Raw genomic sequence first — 19,121 nt, 5'->3', positions numbered from 1 at the left:
GTCCTGGGAGGGCCCACTCCCATTTTTGCTGCAGCCTGTTATTCCCCAGTACAGCCCAGAATGTGCAGGCAGTGACCAAATGTCACCTCTCAGGAAACCCCACTCTGAGGATGATAATTAAAATAATTACAACCATCTCCCTTATCCCTACTTTGTTCTTTTTCTCTAAGTCACTCTACTTTCTGATGCTCCTTTTAGTGCAGTCACCTCATTATTTATTAACCCCACCTGAAGGTTAGCTCCTTGAGGAGAGGGGATTTTGCCTGACTTTGGTTTAATGTATTGTAAGATCCAGGCACAGAACAAATAAACACTTTTCAAGGAATCAGTAAATCCAAGGACAAGATCTCCTTGGAGCCCAGGAAAGGCAGGTAGTTTTCTTGGATGTTCCTGGGGGTCCTCTTTGTGCATGTGTGCATGGCAGGGGCTACTTACTACTTTATTCCCAACTGGTACCCCTCATTCAGCAGCCCTACAGCACCCTCCACACTCTGGACATAGCATGAAGTTCATGACCAGGGAGGAGTTCTGACCACTAACCATGTTCACAGCCTCCTGGAGTCAGGAGGAGGATCCTAACCAGTCACAGGAAGATCCCAGAAGCCTAAGCTCAAGAATTCAAGGATGTTTCCCATCTCAGAGTCCTGCCCCAGTTTCAGACTGTGGATCCCTCAGGATCCTCCCCAGAATAAAACCCCAAACTCTAGTAGCACATTGCAGGGATAAAAATAAACTCAAAACCACAGGAACATTAATTTGGAGAAATGGTGAGGATAAGGTGTTAGGCTTGAGGAATGCAGCAACAGGTCTTTTCTGCTTTGGTCCCAAAAAAGAAGAGGCAGGACGTTTGTGTCCTGGACTCTTGGGGTTGTGGAAAGATGGCTCTCCAGGCTCCAAGAGGGTGCCTGATCTGGTGTCTTGGAGAAGGGTCCACCCTTGACATCTAGAGGGATGGTAGTTGGACACCTGAACTTGAAGGTCTGGAGAAGTAGAGAGTGACCACCTCAGCATCCAGGGGAGATGCTGGGTGGACACCTGGCCTCCTACTCTTCACAGGTCTGCAGTAGGCCCCTGTGGTCTTCAGCTACTGCCACACCTACTCTTGACCCTCTGTCTCCATGGCTGCCAACTGTGTAGCCAAATGCCAGCCCATAGCCCCCTGTTCCTGCAGCAGCTCCTACCAAACCAAGTCATCCAGGTAGCCAAGGCTTGTTGCAGGATAACTGGGGTGGGCTTAGAAAAGACCATGACATTGGAGAATAATAAGTGGGACCCTGAGAACCCAAGATTCAGGGAAGAGAGGTGGGCACTTCACTTTGAGGCACAGGCCTTCTCTTCCCTCCTCTCCTTGATTCTGCCTGCACCCCAGTATTAGTGTGTATGGCTCTGGAAGAGGGGGATCCCCTTAGTCAATTATCCTCTTGCATCTGCTTCTTTTCCCATTTCTTCCCTGTGTGTGTGTGTGAATTACTCTATGCATGAAACACAGAAGACTGTCCAAAACATACAGTGGCCTACTGATGACGGACAGCTAATACCTGTGTAATGACCAGCCTAGTAAAAAATGGAGCCCTCCTTCAGCACCCAGCCAGAATACCCTGAACCTCTCCCCAAACAGACCCATCCCCCCCACAGTGTTCTCTAGGTTGGCCTTTCCCAGGGCTTTTTTTGTCTGATTCCTTCCCCTCCCCTCTTTGGCCTCCATTCCCTTAATGTCCCACTTTCCTCCCCATGTTCACCTCTTCAGGAGGCTCCCTCACCACCCTAGGCCAACACTCCAGGGGCTCCTCTCACTCCTGCCCTATCAGTGTCACAGTAATGAGGAGCTAAAGCTCCAGGCCTCCATTCTTGTACCCCATGAAAGAAAATTTAGAGTCAGACATGAAAAAGCCAGTAAGAGAATTTTATTATAAGTGAAAGTAAGGCTCAAGCTAAGAACGCTCTCAAGGGAGAAAGAGAGTGGGTCATTATTTCTCCAAAGAGAATGCAAAGGAAACTTGATACTACTTCCAAATTATTAAGTTTGATGTTTGCCAGGAGAACAGGGGTCCACCTTCTGCCACCTTCATTAATCTGAGCAGGGTAGTGTTTTACCCTAGTTGGTCCTTTTGGTAACTATCATGGTGACCATCCCATTCAGTGGGGCTTCATCCACAAGTCAATTCTATGTTAATATAAGAGATGGGTCCACAACCAGGCAAACTGTACCTTAGTGCACCTGTGTACTAAAGTCCCTTCTGATATACATTGGGAATCCTGTGGCTATAAACCCTAACTTTACAATGATCCTGCAAGATTCTGTCAGGAACTCCCCATAGATCTTTCCCTCTGGGCTTATTTCTTAATTTGTTCCCTTTGCTTCCCCCTGTTAATTCTCAGGGTTAGTACCCTATTTTTTTCCTATGAGTTACTAATTTATATGTTAGGTTTTTTGGTGTTTTTTTTTTGTTGTTGTTTTGTTACCAGACATTAAGCCTAGGGGTGCTTTAACATTGAGCCACATCCTCAGCTTATTTTTTAGTTTTTACTTTGAGACAAGATCTCACAAAGTTGCTTGGGGCTTCCATAAATTGCAGCTGGCTTTGAACTTTCCATTCTCCTGCCTCCCCTTGTTGCTGGGATTACAGGTGTGTATCACCACTCTGGCTGTTCATTAGTATTAAAGGCAATTTAAAGAAAACCCCATGACCCTATGTCTCGAGGCGACAAAATGGTGACTTATGCAGTCAATGGGAGAAATAAAGAATGTCCACGTGCTTCTGCCCCTTTCAATGTTTATTCACTCAAATTGATTACTTAATACCATTTCCCTCTATAGATTCTTAATCATGAAAATGACAAACCTTAATGCTAGGCACTGCAATAGATACAGCAAACAATTCTAGATTAATTCTAAGCACTGCAAAACACTCTTAATCATGACAGGCTAATGACAGACTCTGCATGCTAAATTCAAAAGTCTTAAGCCTTAGGCTTTATGTCCAGCATATACACACTCACTCACACCACGGTGACCAGATCTGGAACTAAGGCAGGCTTTTCCTGGCATCGAGTGAATGACTGGTTGAGGAGAGGGTTGTAGGGAGAAGTTGTGGCTCTCAGCAAGGACCAGATGACTCCGTAGAGTTTGAGAGTGGTGGGAATCATGAAGAGGCTCAGGAAATGATGACAGGTGATGGGATGTCAGGTCCTCACCAGGCTCTCCAGCTGAAGTGCATCCTTGTTTCAGCTGGCTGAATTCCTGTTCATTTACTCTACAATTTATACTGCATTTTGGGGCTTTTGACCCTCCTTTCAATCTTTATCAGCTACCACCAGATTTCTTGGTGACATCATTTACCCTGGGGTCAGAAACATCTGGTCTGGTGGTCTCCACCCTGATCTTCCCCCCTTTCCCTCTTATCAGGCCAGGACAGCCTGCCAGGGGCTTTACTCTCTTTATAAGGGTGAGGGGAAGTAACTTGTTTGAGGCCATACTGGAGGGCTCTGTGGGTGTGCCTAGTGAGACTGCAGGTTAAACTGGAGTTTTTAAAATGGAGTTGCTTTAGGCTCAGGCCTAAGGCCATCCTAACACCCTTCTACCTTATTGTTTTGTATTCTACTGCTCATTACTAATTACCACCTAACACTAGGGTTAAAAAATCTGGCCCAGTAAAGGGGACCCTTGAACCTGGAAACAAGTCTCAGGGATTCAGTGGTACAAGGCTCCATTCAGGAAATTGAGGACATGCATTTTGTTCAGGAGGTTCATCCATAACCTGGGAATCTGCCTTTATGGCATGGAGACTTGGAGGCTTCATGGCACAAGAGTCTACTGTCGATCAACTGGGAGGAAATATATTTTATCTTGTATTTTCAGTAACAGTTGGAAATTCCAAACCTGACATGGGATAAAAGCGCCAACTTCTGCACAGATCCCTGTACAGTTGCTGCAACCCTAGAGAGACCCAGGACTCCCAAATAAAGACAAAAATGGCAGTTCAGATCGTCTGTGCTCAGCCACATGGCCACACGGAGGCGCTGCTGTGCTGCCCTGCAAGGCTGCCAGAGCAGCTCTGAAGAGGATCAGGCTGTGGAAGGACTAGGGCAGAGATGGCTGATCTAAAGATTCCTCTTTATTTGGGTTTTGTTTGTTTCTTTGTTTTCCTCTCCAGCTTCTACATATGGAAGAAAATTTTGCTCCTTGACTTTCTGAGTCTGGTGTGTTTCACTTGGCATGATATTCTCCAATTCTATCAGCTTATTAACAAATGACATTATTTCATTCTTCTTTATGGCAGGGTAAAACACCACTATGTACATATAGCACAATATATCTGTTGACATATACCTAGATCTGTTGTATAATATGGATATTGTGAATTGCTGCTGGAAACAGTGGTAAGTGTGCATATCTCAGTAGAGTATGCTGATTTTAGTTCTTTTGAACAAACATCAAGCAGTGGGACAACTGGTCATATGGTGGTGCCATTCCTAGCTTTTTGAGGCATCTTCATACCAATTTCCAAAGTGGTTGTATTAATTTGCAGGCCCACCAACAATGTTTTAAGTGTACACTTAACCCCATATCCTCCACAGCATTTATGATTTGTATTCTTGATGATTGGTCTTTTAATACTTATGAGAGATAAACTCTCAATGGAGTTTTGATTTGTATTTCTCTGATATAGATAGATAGACATAGATATATACATATATGTATATATGAAATGCCATTTGAATTTCTTCTTGAGAAATGTCTGTTTAGTTCTTTTGTTCATTTATTGGCAGGGTTACTTGCTTTTCTTCTGGCAAGTGTTTAAAGTTTTTATACATTCTGGATATTAATCACTTGTCAGAGAGTATCTGTCAAAGGTTTTCTCCAATTCTACAGGCTCTCTCTTCATTCTCTTATTTGTTTCTTTTTTCTGCAGAATTTTTTTTATTTGATATCTACTTATTGATCCTTGGTTTTATTTCTTAAGCTGTAGGAGTATTATTAAGGAAGCTGATGCCTGAGCCAACATGTTGGAGTGTTGGCCTGTTTTCTTCTAGCAGTTGCAATGCTTCTGGTCTAATTCCTAGGTCTTTGATCTGCTTCCAGTTGATTTTTATGCAGGGTGAGCAATAAGGATCCAGTTTCATTCCTCTGCATATGGATATCCAGTTTGCCAGGTACCATTTGTTTAAAAGCTATGTTTTCTCCAATTTATTTTTGCTACCTTTGTCAAGGATCGGATGACTGGATCTCTGTAGGTCAGTCTATATACCTTCTATTTTATTCCACTGGCCTTCCTGTATGTTTTATGCTAATACCAAGCTGGTTTTGTTATGACAGTTCTGCACTATAATTTGAGATTGAGTATTTTAACGCCTCCAGCATTGCTCTGGTTAATAGCTAATAATTGGTTTGGCTATTCTGGGTCTTCTCTTCTTCCATAGGAAATTTAGGACTGTTTTTTTCTTTGAGAAAATCATTAGTATTTTGATGGGGATTGCAGAGAATCTGTACATCACTTTTGGTAATATGGCCATTTTGACAATATTCATTCTGACAATCCAAGAACATGGGAGATCTTCCCATTTTCTAATGTCTTTAATTACTTTCTTCAATGTTTTTATAATTTTCACTGTACACATCTCTCATTGTTTAGATGTATTCACAGTTTTTTTATATGTTTGAGGATATTGTGAATGGAATTTTCCTGATTTCTTTCTCAGGAGGATTATTATTGGTGTCTAGGATAGTTTGACTTTTGCTAGTTGATCTTGAATCTAGCTACTTTGCTGAATTTATCAGCTCTGAAAGTGTGGGGTTTTTTCCCTTGGGGTCTTCTAAGTATAGAATAATGTCATCCGCAAACAGGGATATTGAATCCTTTTTTTTTATTGGTTGTTCAAAACATTACAAAGCTCATGACATATCATCTTTCATACATTTGACACAAGTGGGTTATGAACTCCCATTTTTACCCCAAATACAAATTGCAGAATCACATCGGTTACACATTCACATATTTCCATAATGGCATATTAGTGACTGTTGTATTCTGCTACCTTTCCTATCCCCTACTATCCCTCTTCCCCTCCCCTCCCATCTTCCCTCTCTACCTCATCTGCTGTTGTTCAATTCTCTCCCTTGTTCCCCCCCCTTTCCCCTCACAACCTCTTATATGTAATTTTGTGTAACATTGAGGGTCTTCTACCATTTCCATATGATTTCCCTTCTCTCTCCCTTTCTCTACCCCCACTCGTTTCTGTTTAATGTTAATCTTTTCCTCATGCTCTTCCTCCCTGTTCTGTTCTTAGTTGCTCTCTTTATATCAAGGAAGACATTTGGCATTTGTTTTTTAAGGATTGGCTAGCTTCACTTAGCATAATCTGCTCTAGTGCCATCCATTTCCCTGCAAATTCCATGATTTTGTCGTTTTTTAGTGCTTCGTGATACTCCATTGTATTGAATCCTTTTCTATTTTTATCTCTTTAATTTTCATCTTTTGCCAGATTGCTCTGGCTAGAGTTTCAAGTACTGTATTGAATAGGAGTGGTGAGAGTGAACTTCTGTGTCTTATTTCAGTTTTTAAAGAAAATACTTTCAGTTGTTTCCACTTAGTATGGCATCAGCTTTGGGTTTCACATATATAACATTTGCAATGTTGACACAAATTCCTTCTATTCCTAGTTTTTTCAGTGTTTTTAATGTGAATAGGTACTGAATTTTGTTGAAGGGATTTTTTTATATTTACTGAGATGTTTATGTAATGTTTTTCTCTAATTCTATTTATGTGATACATTGCATTTACTGATTTTCATATATTGAGCCAACCTTGCAATGTTGGATGGAACTGATCTTCTTAATGGGTTTTTGAATGCAAATTGCTAATATTTTTTTAAGGATTTTTACATCTATGTTCATCAGGCATACTGATCTATAGTTTTGTTTCCTTGATGTGTCCTTATCTGCTTTGGTATCAGGGTGATATTGGCTTCAAAGATTCAAAACATATTTCATGTCATTAGGTAATGTATGACTATAGTGTATATTTGATGCAGAAAATTACAAAATCTTAACCATAGTATGTTACAAGTTAAAAATAATCCATATGCCTAGACCAAAAAAACTTGTTGCACTTCATTCTAGTCTGTTATTCTCCTCTTCCTGCAGCCTGAATGCTGCACATTTCTCCTTCTCTCCCTCTCTTTCCCTCAGATGGTGAACACAGGCTTCAGTGGCCCCCTGCACTGCTCTTTCCAAATACCATTTTCCAGGTTAGTTGGCTCTCTGCCCCCAAAAAGTGCATTTCTCACTTTCTCCTCCCTTCTTGCATCCCACTCTACCTCCCCATTTCTCACTCCTAGAGAATGAAATTTTTTTCTCTTTTCACATGAAAAAAAAGTAGGACTCAGGTAAGGACTGCCTCATAATCCCCTCAGAGCCTGCACATTTCAAACTGTCCCATATGAGTAAACAAAAGGAGAACCCTAGCCAGATGCCAGTGCCTTGACCTTTGACTTCCCAACCTTACTAACAGTGAGAAAATAAGTTTCTGTTCTTCATAATTTTGTCAATATGTGATGTTGTCTTATAGAAGCCCAACAGACTAAATCTCCATGAATATATTCAGGCATAACTACGATTCCACCAATTCGGTCTTTGTTAAGACACCAGTCCTAGAACTCAGTCCTGCCAGACCTGGACTGGATGCCTTCACAACTGGATTGAGGCTGACTCCCTGGATCTCCTTCACCTCAGGGGGGAACACACTTGGCCTCCATTCTTGTGCTGGCTCCTTTTAACTACATTTCACATATCCCCTTTCCTTGGTTTTCCTCCATCATTTTTGTTTCACGTCATTTAGCCATATCCTATAGAAATATGGAAAAGAAAATGTTGAAACTCTAAACGTCTGAAATATCTTTAGGACACCCTAGCTCTTAGTCCAACTTTAACTTTTTTACTAGGTATATGACTTCTTTCTGGTACTATTTTAATTGCCCAAATCACCTATAGACTTATCCATTTCTGTGACCAGTTTTAAATTTCTAAGAAATTATTTTTGTTTTCTGCATAATTTCACTACTTGTTCACAAACACCATATCTTTCTACATGTTTTAGCAATTATCTAGAGTAGTGGCAGTGAATCAAGGGAAGAGGATGGAACCAATTGGGATCTCTCCACAGTTTACTGAGAGCAGCAATTCTCAAAGTGTCATTTTTGGAACCCCCAGAGGTGTTTAGACTATTGCACAGGATCTATATTATCAAGAAAATATTTTTATAATATCACTAAAATATTATTTAAAATAAATTAAAACTCAGCAAAGTGGAATTAATGGTAGCAAACTGCAATAATAGTTATTGTGTTCTTGAGCACCTTTTAACTGTGGAAGGGAAGGCATTCCAGTTCACTTAAATATGTCCTGAAGTATGAAAAATCATTAAATTTATTAAATTGCCATTCCATCGTGCACATTATAAATACACTTATTTGATAAAAAGGGGAAGTACACTTAAAACACACCTACTACATTCAACAATAGGGAGTTTGTGTCAACAAACGCCATTTAGTGAGGTTTACTAGCGTCATCTTTATGGAATACCATTCCTGATTAAAAGAATGAATGACAGGGGAGGTTTAATTACACTTCAATATTTGGCCAATGTTCTAAAACATGACCTTAACCTGTCCCATTGAGATAATCCATTGACAGCAATATATTCAATGATAAAATGTATGCTCTCAAGAGGAAAAAAAAATCTGGGCAAACCTGCATCCACCACTATCAACCTGACAGACTCCCAAGTAATCACAACACTTTCTGGTGAAATCTGTGGTGATATCAAAATAATCAACATAAGACCACTTGATTAATTTTACTTAAATCTGTTAACACTAGAAGGTTTATATAGCTTGGTCAAACAATGCATGACTTTAAAAAAAATATCATGCATTAGCACAGGATCAATTCAATGTACAAGACACATCCACAGACTTTAATGGATAAAATATGGACTATTCAATGACAGTATTTTATGGTTCTTGTGGAAAAGAACTTTTAAGAAGCTAACACTTGTATCATTTTAGTGTAGTATCAAAGATGAATACTGGGAACATTATTAAAAACATTCCTCTTATAAATATTTGTGTGAGGCTACATTTTTTTGTTTAAACCAAAGTCACAAGTTAAATGCAGAAAATATGAATATCTAGCATTCTCTGATGACAAATAAAATTGTAAAAAGTAAAATGATCCATTTTTCCTAATAAATATTTTAATTTGGGAAAAGTTATGTTTCTTTGAAACTACTGTTTCAAAGAGTGCCGCACATTTTTCATGCAATTATTTAACATGCAATTAGTTATTAATATTCAGGAGGAATAAAATATCTGGAAAATGGCATTAACTTCTAATATGGCAAATATTGATAGACATAACCCACATAAATCTAACTATCTCTGGAGTGCACATTACTTTCTAAGAGCATATAAAGATCCTGAAACCAAAACGATTGAGAACTGCTGATTTTACACCCTGAGGCAGAAATCAAGGGATGGTGAAACAAAGAATGATTAGTAAGGAGGAGGGTTCAGGGCAAACTCCAAGCCCTGGGCATGGCTCTCAGGCTCTAGAGCTGTGCTTGGGGTGTGGACAGGGAGCGCTGAGAATCCCTGTCTCCAGGGAGTTTCACTTTTCTCCTCCCAACCAGAGCCAGGTCATTCTGCCTGGACACTCCTGACTGGTCCACAGTTCTCACTCCCATGTCGTCTTCTCCTAAAGAAGCCAATCTTTGTCACTGCGGTTTGAATGTTAAAGTCCACAGCGACCTCCCCCCTCTCGCCCACTCCAAGTCGCAGAATCTCCACAGAGCTGCAGGACGAGGGTGCTGGCGCCCCGAATGCTGCTCCTCCTGCTCTTGGGGTCCTTGGCCCTGAGGGACACTTGGGCAGGTGAGCACAGGATTGGGAGGGAAATAGCCTCCATGTGGGAGGAGCGAGGGAACCATCTGGTGAGCACTCAGGACCTGGGGAAGGTGCTTCCCCTCCGCGCCCAGCCCAGACCCTCCCCTGCATAGCATGGTTCTTCCCGACCCTCCCGCCCCTACGTCCTGCCCTTCTGCTCCCACCGCCCCCTTAGCGTCTCTGGACCCAGCTCCTCTCCTCCTGGGTAGTCAACCTGGGACCTGGTTGGGTGGTCTCAGTGGCTCCCTTCCCCAGGCTCCCACTCCCTGAGGTATTTCGACACATCCGTGTCCCGCCCCGGCGGGGAGCCCCGCTTCATCTCCGTGGGCTACGTGGACGACACGCAGTTCGTGCGCTTCGACAGCGACGCTGAGAATCCCAGGATGGAGCCCCGGGCGCCGTGGATGGAGAAGGTGGTACCCAAGTATTGGGAACGGGAGACACAGACCGCCAAGGACAATGCACAGAGTGACCTAGTGAGCCTCAACAACCTGCCAGGCTACTACAACCAGAGCGCGGGCGGTGAGTGACGGGGTCCATGTCGGACATCGCGACCCCTCAAGTAGCTCACAGATGGTCCCAAGAAGTCAGGGATTCCCGGGCTAAGCTTCACCCCAAGTCTGAGGGACCCGCGGAGACTTGACCCAGAATGCGCCCTTGGGGACTGTAACCGGTTTCAATTTCAGTTTAGGACAAAAACCAGCGGGGTGGGCAGGTGGGGACCCTGGCTGACAGCAGGGCGGGGACAGGCTCTCACACCTACCAGAGGATGTATGGCTGCGACATGGGGACAGATGGGCGCCTCCTCCGCGGGTACAGTCAGTACGCCTATGATGGTGCGGATTACATCGCCCTGAATGAGGACCTGCGCTCCTGGACCACAGCAGACAAGGCGGCTCAGATCACCCAGCGGAAGTGGGAAGCGGCTGGTGTTGCAGAGAGCTTAAGGGCCTACCTGGAAGGAGATTGCTTGAAGTGTCTTGCAGGCTACCTGGAGAAAGGGAAGGAGTCCCTGCAGCGCACAGGTATGAGCAGCTGCTGAACATCTGCCTCATCACCTGTAGATCTCTCTAGCAGTTCCCAGGAGGAGGGGAGGAGAATGGCGCCCACTGTAGCACACCACCCTGCTCATAGTCCAGAGGGGAGGGTGTGGGCCTGGATTCCCCAGTTCTGTACTAGAGAGGAACTGAAGGCTGCTTTCTCTGAGGACAAGTAAGGAATCTACTCTCTCTCCCTGGCTGGTGGGAAAGACAGTAAATACCTGACCCCAGGTCCCTGTCACCAGTCTTGGCATCCAGGACAGTTAGTTCTACTTCAGCCTAGTGCCTGGGAAGTCTGACTCCAGCATTTCCACGTGTCCCAGCCTCTATCAAGATCAGATTCTGAAGTCCCTCTCAAGGATCTGAAGCCTCTTCCACTGGGTTGTTTTCAATCTGATTTTAGAACTTTCCAAGGAATAGATTGTGTCAGAGGTCTGTATCCTGGCTTGTGTCTAGGTCTTGTGCTCTCTCCCCCACCTGAATTATGTTGTTCATTACTCATGATGGTATTGTGATGGCCATGTGAGCACCGCTTCAGTGGCCCAAGAGGAAATGCCAAAATGTCTGAATTTCCCTGTTCTTTCTCTCAGATCCCCCGGAGACTCATGTGACTCACCACCCTATCCCTGAAGGGGATGTCACTCTGAGATGCTGGGCCCTGGGCTTCTACCCTAAGGAGATCACCCTGACTTGGCATCGGGATGGAGAGGACCAGACCCAGGACATGGAACTTGTGGAGACCAGGCCTGCAGGGGATGGAACCTTTCAGAAATGGGCTGCTGTGGTGGTGCCTGCTGGAGAGGAGCAGAGATACACCTGCCATGTGCATCATAAGGGGCTGCCTGAGCCACTCATCCTGAGATGGGGTAAGGAGGGGATGAGGGCACAGAGCCTATTGTCAGGAAAGCAGAAGGCTTTCTGGAGACCCTCAGCAGGGTAGAGACTGAGAGCAGGGGACCAGGTCCCCTCATCTAACTTCCCTTCCCCTCCCAGAGCCACCCCCTCAGGCCACCATCCCCATCTTGGGAATTGTTGCTGGTGTAATTCTCCTTGGAGCTGTTGTCACTGGAGCTGTGGTCACTTTTGTCTTGTGGAAGAAGAAAAACAGGTAGGAAAAGTGCAGGGTCTGAATTTTTGTCCCACTGGTTGTTTGAAGTACCTAGTAGAAGTGCGTTTTAGCCCACATCCCACATGGGCTAGAAAAACGCAAGTCTCTAGGGTGAATTGGACTGGCACAACAAAACACACAAACATTTAGACCTTTTAGGGGTGTTTCAGGATGATTCTTCTGCCTCAACTGCAAGCTCCCACAAGTGGAACAAGAGAAAGGAAGGGAGGCAGGCAACAGAGAAAGGCATGCCCTGAACCTTGGTTTTTATTGGGGGAGGGTGTTTGGAAGAACATTCCATCCAAATAAGGAAGAAAGGGTAGTGTTAAAGGAGAAAAGGGGGGGCAGGCCACTCCCATTAGGTAATATCCACTCCCAGAGCTTCAGTCCCCCCCTAGCAAAGGTGAAGTCCACTTGCTTGTGTGCACAACAGAAGCCAGTTCCACACCTCCATTGCTCAAGGAAGGTGTTGTGCTTAGCTCCTACAGGCAGTTCCTGATAATATGCCCTGCCTTGTTAATGGGAAGTAACATCTACAAGTGTCCTTACCCAACCTGGACCCTTTTTACTTTTGGTAAGGTGCACAGAAACTAAAGGACAAATATACCCTCTTGATATTTGTGGTGATGGGGGCCTGATTCCCAGCATTTAGAGGCCAGAGGGGAATTTTCCTGGTGAAGACAGAACTCCAGGAAAGTAATTATCTTCATCCTTACCTGTCTATTTTCTTCTTGTCTCCTGATCCTTTCCTACATCTACAGTCACAGTTCTGGAGACTTCCCCAGTGTCCAGGACTAGGGGACACTCTCAGACCTGTTTCCAAGCTACTCTCTCACAGGCGGCTTTCTTCCCACAGGTGTAAAACCAGACACCTATGCTCCAGCTGCCTGTAAGTGTGAAGAACAGTGATCTCCGAGACCCTGGGTGACTGTAGTGGGAAGCCATGGGGGAGTGATCCACCCATAATTCATCCATTAGCCACGTCTCCTGTGGACTCTGACCAGGTTCTGTTTTTGCTCTGCTCAGGTAATGACAGTTCCCAGGATCTGATGTGTCTCTCACTGGTTAAAAAGGTGAGACCCTGGAGGGCCTTGAGGGAGAAGAGTTGAAGAATGGGGAGACTCTGAGTTACAAGGAGTCTCCCAGGAATTTCTGACATTTTCAGTGTTTAATGGGTTGTTCAGAGTGTCTTCATTACAATGACTTACCTGAATTTGTTCATAATGCTTTATTTACAGTATTTTCTTTCAACTGAGTAATACAGGATTTCCTCAGTTCTCTTCCTGCTCCCTACTGCAGTTTCAAGAGGTCCCAACTTCTCTTTGTGCAGCTGACAATAAACTGTGTCTATGTGTCTGTGTTCCTGTCATCAGATCATGAGGAAATGGAGACAGGCTCTCATCTTTGATCACCAAGAACCCTCCCTACACTGTCCTGTTCTCTTCCTCAGTTAACTTTCCTATGTAGCAAATGTGGGGCTGGGATGTCTCCATTCCTGGTAGCTTTATGTTGCCCTGGACTGTAGACTTTTCCTTGCCCTTTACAAAACAGAATGTGTATATTGATTTGTATTTCACATTTGTGCCATGAATTACGGTTGTGGGTTAATTAAGTGAAAAGAGGATTCCTAAAATTTCTGAGAGAAAAATAAAACCCCAAACCTTCCAGAATCCACATGTTTGCTGTGCTGAGTCTGCCTCAGGTGGGGACAGGAGAAAGATGAAAGGAGCTGAAGGTGGACAAAGCAGCACCCAGTCTGTGCTCAGTCCATCCTGGGTTTGATGTGGTCACTCCTCATCTGGTTCATCTTCCCTGGTCCTTAGACCCATCCGTTCAATTGAACCTCATCTCACCAGGACCTGTAATGACAGGGACTCAGGCATCACCAGGGCAGGTCCTGTCTCCAGGACCATGGGCAGGGAGGGCATCACATTGAGTGGGTTAACATAGGCTGAGACCTGAGTCTGACCTTGTGCTCCCATCTTTTTTTGTTTTGTTTTGTTTCTCAGTTTCTGTGGAGAATTATCCCTATTCTTATTACTAAGTATGAGTTCTGGTCTCATTCTTCTCTGGGTGTCTCTCTTTGAGAGCAGCAGAAATCCTTTTTCCTGTCATTGTCCCACAAAACCCAGGGCAGTTTTCTGAATTATATTTTCCATCATTTCTGCAGTATTTTTAAAGGGACCAGATATGAGAGTCACAGAAAGGAAGGATCTTATGATTTCTCATCCTAGATAAATTCCTCTTAGGCTTTCATCTTCTCTACTCAGCAGTTTCACTGTCCTTAACAAAATAATAATAATACTTGAACTTGCTCCAAAAATATGCAAAAAGCAGTATATATCTGTCCATGGTGGTTTTATCATATCACGGGAAACCAAGGCTGGTCTTTTGTTTTAGAATAAAACAAAAATCCATATCACCACATTAACAGAATGATGGTGAAAAAGTCATAGGTTCATTCCAAAGGATGCAGTAAAAGCATTTGTTAAAATTCAATATAATGTCATGGTAGAATCTCTAGGGGCTCTAGGTATTGAAAAGAACATTCTCAATAAGATTAGGGAAAGTAACAAAATTCTACCACTCTCATCTGTATCAGTGATAAAAAGACTCAACACTTTCTTGTTGGAATCAGCAACAAAGTTAAAGTGTTGGATCTCAGCATTTTTTATGTAACTTAATTCTGAATCACAGCCAGCACAACATCACAAAGACACAAAGGTGCCCCTGGTATAGAGCAATATTTAAATATGCTAAGCAAATGCTGTAGTTTTGTTGATTAGGACTCAGTTTTAGTTCTCTTCCCAAGAATAGTTTGATCTCTTGGTTCTACACAATGAGATCTGTTTTTCACTCTTGGTGATCCATTGTTTTTCTCTCAATGAAATGCAGCCTATGTTTGCAATTGCATAATTTCTTCACTGCTTCTTGCTCAGAGAACTAGAGGGCTCTATAAGTCTCTGTATTTTCCACTGTCTCTGTTTCTTACATTGAAGTTCTGTTTCTCCTAATCAAATTTCTCCTAAAAAGCCTCTTTGAAGTTCTTCAAGGTATACCCATTACCCAGTTTAAATTCTACTCCATCCTTTAAAGTTTTTGTTTTGTTTCTGTTTTCTTTTCTTTTTTTTTTTTAATGATGGCACCACATTTTCTTGGAAATGTCTGTTGTAGATACTTATTGCTTGGAAAAATCATTAAAAAAATATTTTTTCAGCCTTTAAAAAAAGAGAAAATTTTTAATTTGCAATAACATGGATGATTCAGGAGGACATTATACTAAATGAAATAAGCCAGGTACAGAAAGAAAACCCCACAACTCAACACATAGGGGTTCTTTCACCCCCTCCCTCCAACACTTTCAGAATGAGCATTGGCCTAGCAAAATCTACCATGGTCACATGTGCACCATCCTCAGAAACCAAGAGCTTTGGGTGAGCAGTGACCAGGTCCAGGATCACTTCTCCTACTGTAGAGAAACCTAGGACATGAGCTCTGTAGAAGCTCTGGCTGGACTTGGAACTAATTACTTCAGTAATCTGTTACCCACTTTTCTCCTCCAAGTGGCAGGAAAATTCCTTATGATTACTAACAAACACTACATAAACAAATTCTCACAGCATCCCGCACTATACAAAGAACACATTTAAATGCTGAAGGCCACTGTGAGCCACAAGAAGGCAAAGTCAGGAGAGAAAGCTGAGCCTAGGAAGATGAGGGGGTTTGTGTGGGGTCATGGCTACCTCAGATAGAAGAACAGCTCCAACGTGACCAGTGGAGGGTGCCCTGACTTTCCTGCTTCCTTCATTTTCCACTTGAGGAAAGAGGGATGTTTCTGTATTTTTATCCTTTAATTTTCCTCATCAGTTTCTGTGCCTGCAGCTGTAGAAGCCATTACTGTCTGACGTGGATACCTCCCCCAACAGCTCACAAAAACCCTTGTGTTTTAGGTCTCTCTCCCAGTCATGACCGTGTCCTGTGAAATACATACAACAGTTTTAAAAAGTCATATGTCTAAATAATTATTGACTTTACAAGACTATCTCATTTTTATATATGTGCTATTTTAACCACAGTCACTTATTTAACCAAGTGAACATTCAGTACAACAGTCAGCGTCATCCCCATTGTACAGAAGGTAAAGCAGAGACATAATGGGCTCAGAAACTTTCCCAAGGTCTCACAACCCACAAATGGTGGAGCCAAGATTCAAACCCAAGCAGTCAAACTCTAGAATTCCCATAGTGAGCCAGGAGCCTGAGCAGTCATCAATAATTATCTTCACCTCTGTGGTATAATTTACCAGTAAAGTCATTTGGAGAAGGAGTTTTCTTTGTAGGTATATTTATAAAATATATTATTACTAATTCAGTGTCTTCACTTGTTCTAGTTATATTCTAAATATCTATTTATTCTTGAGTCACCATTACTAGTTTCTTGTCTATCTACCATTTGTCCATTTTATGTATGCTATCTAATTTTTTGGCACCCCATTGTTCACAGCAGAGTTCAAATTGTTTTTATTATTGCAAAGTAAGTAATATTGCATCCTCTCTCTTTTCTGATCCTAATTATTTTACTATTGTTTTATTGAGTATATCCAGCTGACAATTTGTCAATTTTTGTTCATCTTTCCAAAGTATTCTATTTGGTTCCATCGATTGCTTCTCTGTTCTTTATTATTTTCTACTATTTCTTGCTATTATATTCTGCTATTTCTTCCCTGTTTCCTTCTCTATATCTGTTTGGGGTTTAGTTTGCTCTTCTGTTCCTATGCCTTAAGGTGAAGGTTTGGTTATTCATTTGAATCCTTTTTAATGCAGGCATTTACAGCTACAAATTTACTCTAAGTGCTCCTTTATTAGTGTCTCATAAATATGATGTATTTTTTCTTCATTTTCATTAATTTGAGAGTGTTTCTTAGCTTTATTTTAATTTTCTTAAGCTCTTGACTATTCTGGAGTGTTTTTAAATTTCCATACATTTGTGATTTTCCCTACTTCTTGTATTATTTGATTGATTACTAACTTCATTTCATTGTGGTCAGAAAATATTTTTTATTGTTTCTTTTTTTCCATAAATGTATTGAGGTAAAATTGAAGTACAGTAAAATGTACATATTTGAAGTATGCAATTTGATCAGTTTTGACATCTATGCAACCTATACAATCAACATAAAAAGCATTTGCAATGCTTTTTTTAAAAATATGAATTTGGGCTGGGGATGTGGTCAAGCGGTAATATGCTCACCTGGCATGTGCAGTGTGCTGGGTTCGAAAATCAGCATCACATAAAAATAAAATAAAGATGTTGTGTCCACCAAAAACTAAAAATAAATAATAACAAATAAAAAATTCTCTCTCTCTCTCTCTCTCTCTCTCTCTCTCTTTAAAATATATAAAATTATGCAGACTGTGTTTCCTGCACAATATATTACATTAAAAACCAATCATCTAAAGATCTGTAGAACTCCACCCCTACAGGTCAACTCACTTCAAAATCATATGTCACACGTATGACTATCTCAGAGGTCAAAGAAGAAAGCACAGAAAAGTAAATAATAGGTGCTTTGAACTAAGTAATAATAAAAGATTAATGTATCAGGATTTCTGGGATGAAACGGCACTCAGATAAGCATTTATAACTTATAGCATTTGCATCAGAAAGAAGCTAGATGAATAATCAGATTATTTTCAAATTATATAGTAGGGAGAAAAATATAAGAGTAGGACCAGAAATATATGAACTAGAGAAGAAATAACACAGCTTAAAGTTGATAAAAATCAAACAAGTCTAATCAAGAAAAAAGAAAGAATGCAAGAACTAATATCAATAGAAATAGAGCTATAAAAATAACCCTATAGATGCTAAAAATATGTTGAATTAATATTATAATTGCCCACAAACATATGTGATAGCTTACATAACATGGTCTGCATTAAAGAATGATCCATGTGCTGCTAAGAAGAAGGTGTAATTGCTTAATGATGGATGAAATATTCTATATATGCCTCTTAAGTCTAAATTATCAATTTTATTTTTACTTCTATATCTTCTTTATTTGACATTTGTTTGAAGGAGCTATCCAGTGGTGACACAGGTATGTTAAAGTTCCCCAGTATCATTGTATTGTGTCTATTTAATTCTTGAGATTGAGAAGAGTTCCTTTGATGTACGTAGATGCTCCATTGTTTGGGGCAAAAATATTTACAATTGTTATGTCTTGTTGATATATAATTCCCTTGAGCAGTGTGAAATGGCCTCCTTAGTCCCTTCTGATTTACTTTGGCCTGAAGCCCACTTTATCTGATATGAGGGTAGAAGTCCCTGTTGTTTATACCATCCTTGTGAGTTATATGTTTATATCCATCCTTTCACCTTCGGTCTATGGATGTCTTTGCCTATGAGGTGAGTCTCTTGGCATATTGCTGGGTCTTGTTTTTTAATCCAATCTGCCAGTCTATGTCTTTTGATTGATGAGTTTAGATCATTAACATTCAAGGTTATTATTGAGATATGATTTGTATTCCTGGTCAGTTGCGTGTGTTTCTAGCTTTTAACTTGACTTGGTTTCTCCTGTGATTGACCTTTCCTTTAGTGTAGTTCCTCCCTTTGCTGGTTTTCATTGTTGTTGTTTTTTTTTTTCATTTACTCCCTATGGAATATTTTGCTGAGTATGTTCTGTGGTTCAGGCTTTCTAGTTGGGATTCTTTTAACTTTTGTTAATCATGGAACGTTTTTATTTCATCTTCAAATCTGATGCTTAATTTTGCTGGACATAGGATTCTTGGTTGGCATCCATTTTCTTACAGAGCTTGAACCATGTTGTTCCAGGACCTCCTAGCTTTAAGGGTTTAGTTGAGAAATAATCTAAAATCCAGATTGGTTTCCCCTGTATGAAATATGATATTTTCCCTCTCTCAACCTTTAAAATTCTATCCTTATCCTGTATAATAGGCATTTTCATTATATTATGCCTTGGCGTGGGTTTGTTGTGATTTTCTACATTTGGGATCCTACAAACCTCTTGT

The 19,121-nt window shown here is 41.5% G+C and overlaps 1 pseudogene across 1 annotated transcript; it reads left to right on the top strand.

Moving 5' to 3' along the window:
* Positions 1-9,817: 9,817 nt before the first annotated feature.
* LOC120889008 (class I histocompatibility antigen, Gogo-B*0102 alpha chain-like) lies at positions 9,818-13,764 on the top strand (annotated as a pseudogene). Its single transcript, XR_005732713.2, has 8 exons — positions 9,818-9,930; positions 10,198-10,464; positions 10,692-10,967; positions 11,573-11,848; positions 11,976-12,090; positions 12,947-12,979; positions 13,117-13,163; positions 13,329-13,764. The product of XR_005732713.2 is annotated as a class I histocompatibility antigen, Gogo-B*0102 alpha chain-like (transcript).
* Positions 13,765-19,121: the final 5,357 nt, after the last annotated feature.

This window comes from Ictidomys tridecemlineatus, chromosome 8 (assembly GCF_052094955.1).
Source record: "Ictidomys tridecemlineatus isolate mIctTri1 chromosome 8, mIctTri1.hap1, whole genome shotgun sequence".
Classification (NCBI taxonomy): Eukaryota; Metazoa; Chordata; class Mammalia; order Rodentia; family Sciuridae; genus Ictidomys; species Ictidomys tridecemlineatus.
The sequence above is the reverse complement of the archived record's forward strand: the minus strand, read 5'-3'. Positions and strand labels throughout refer to the sequence as shown.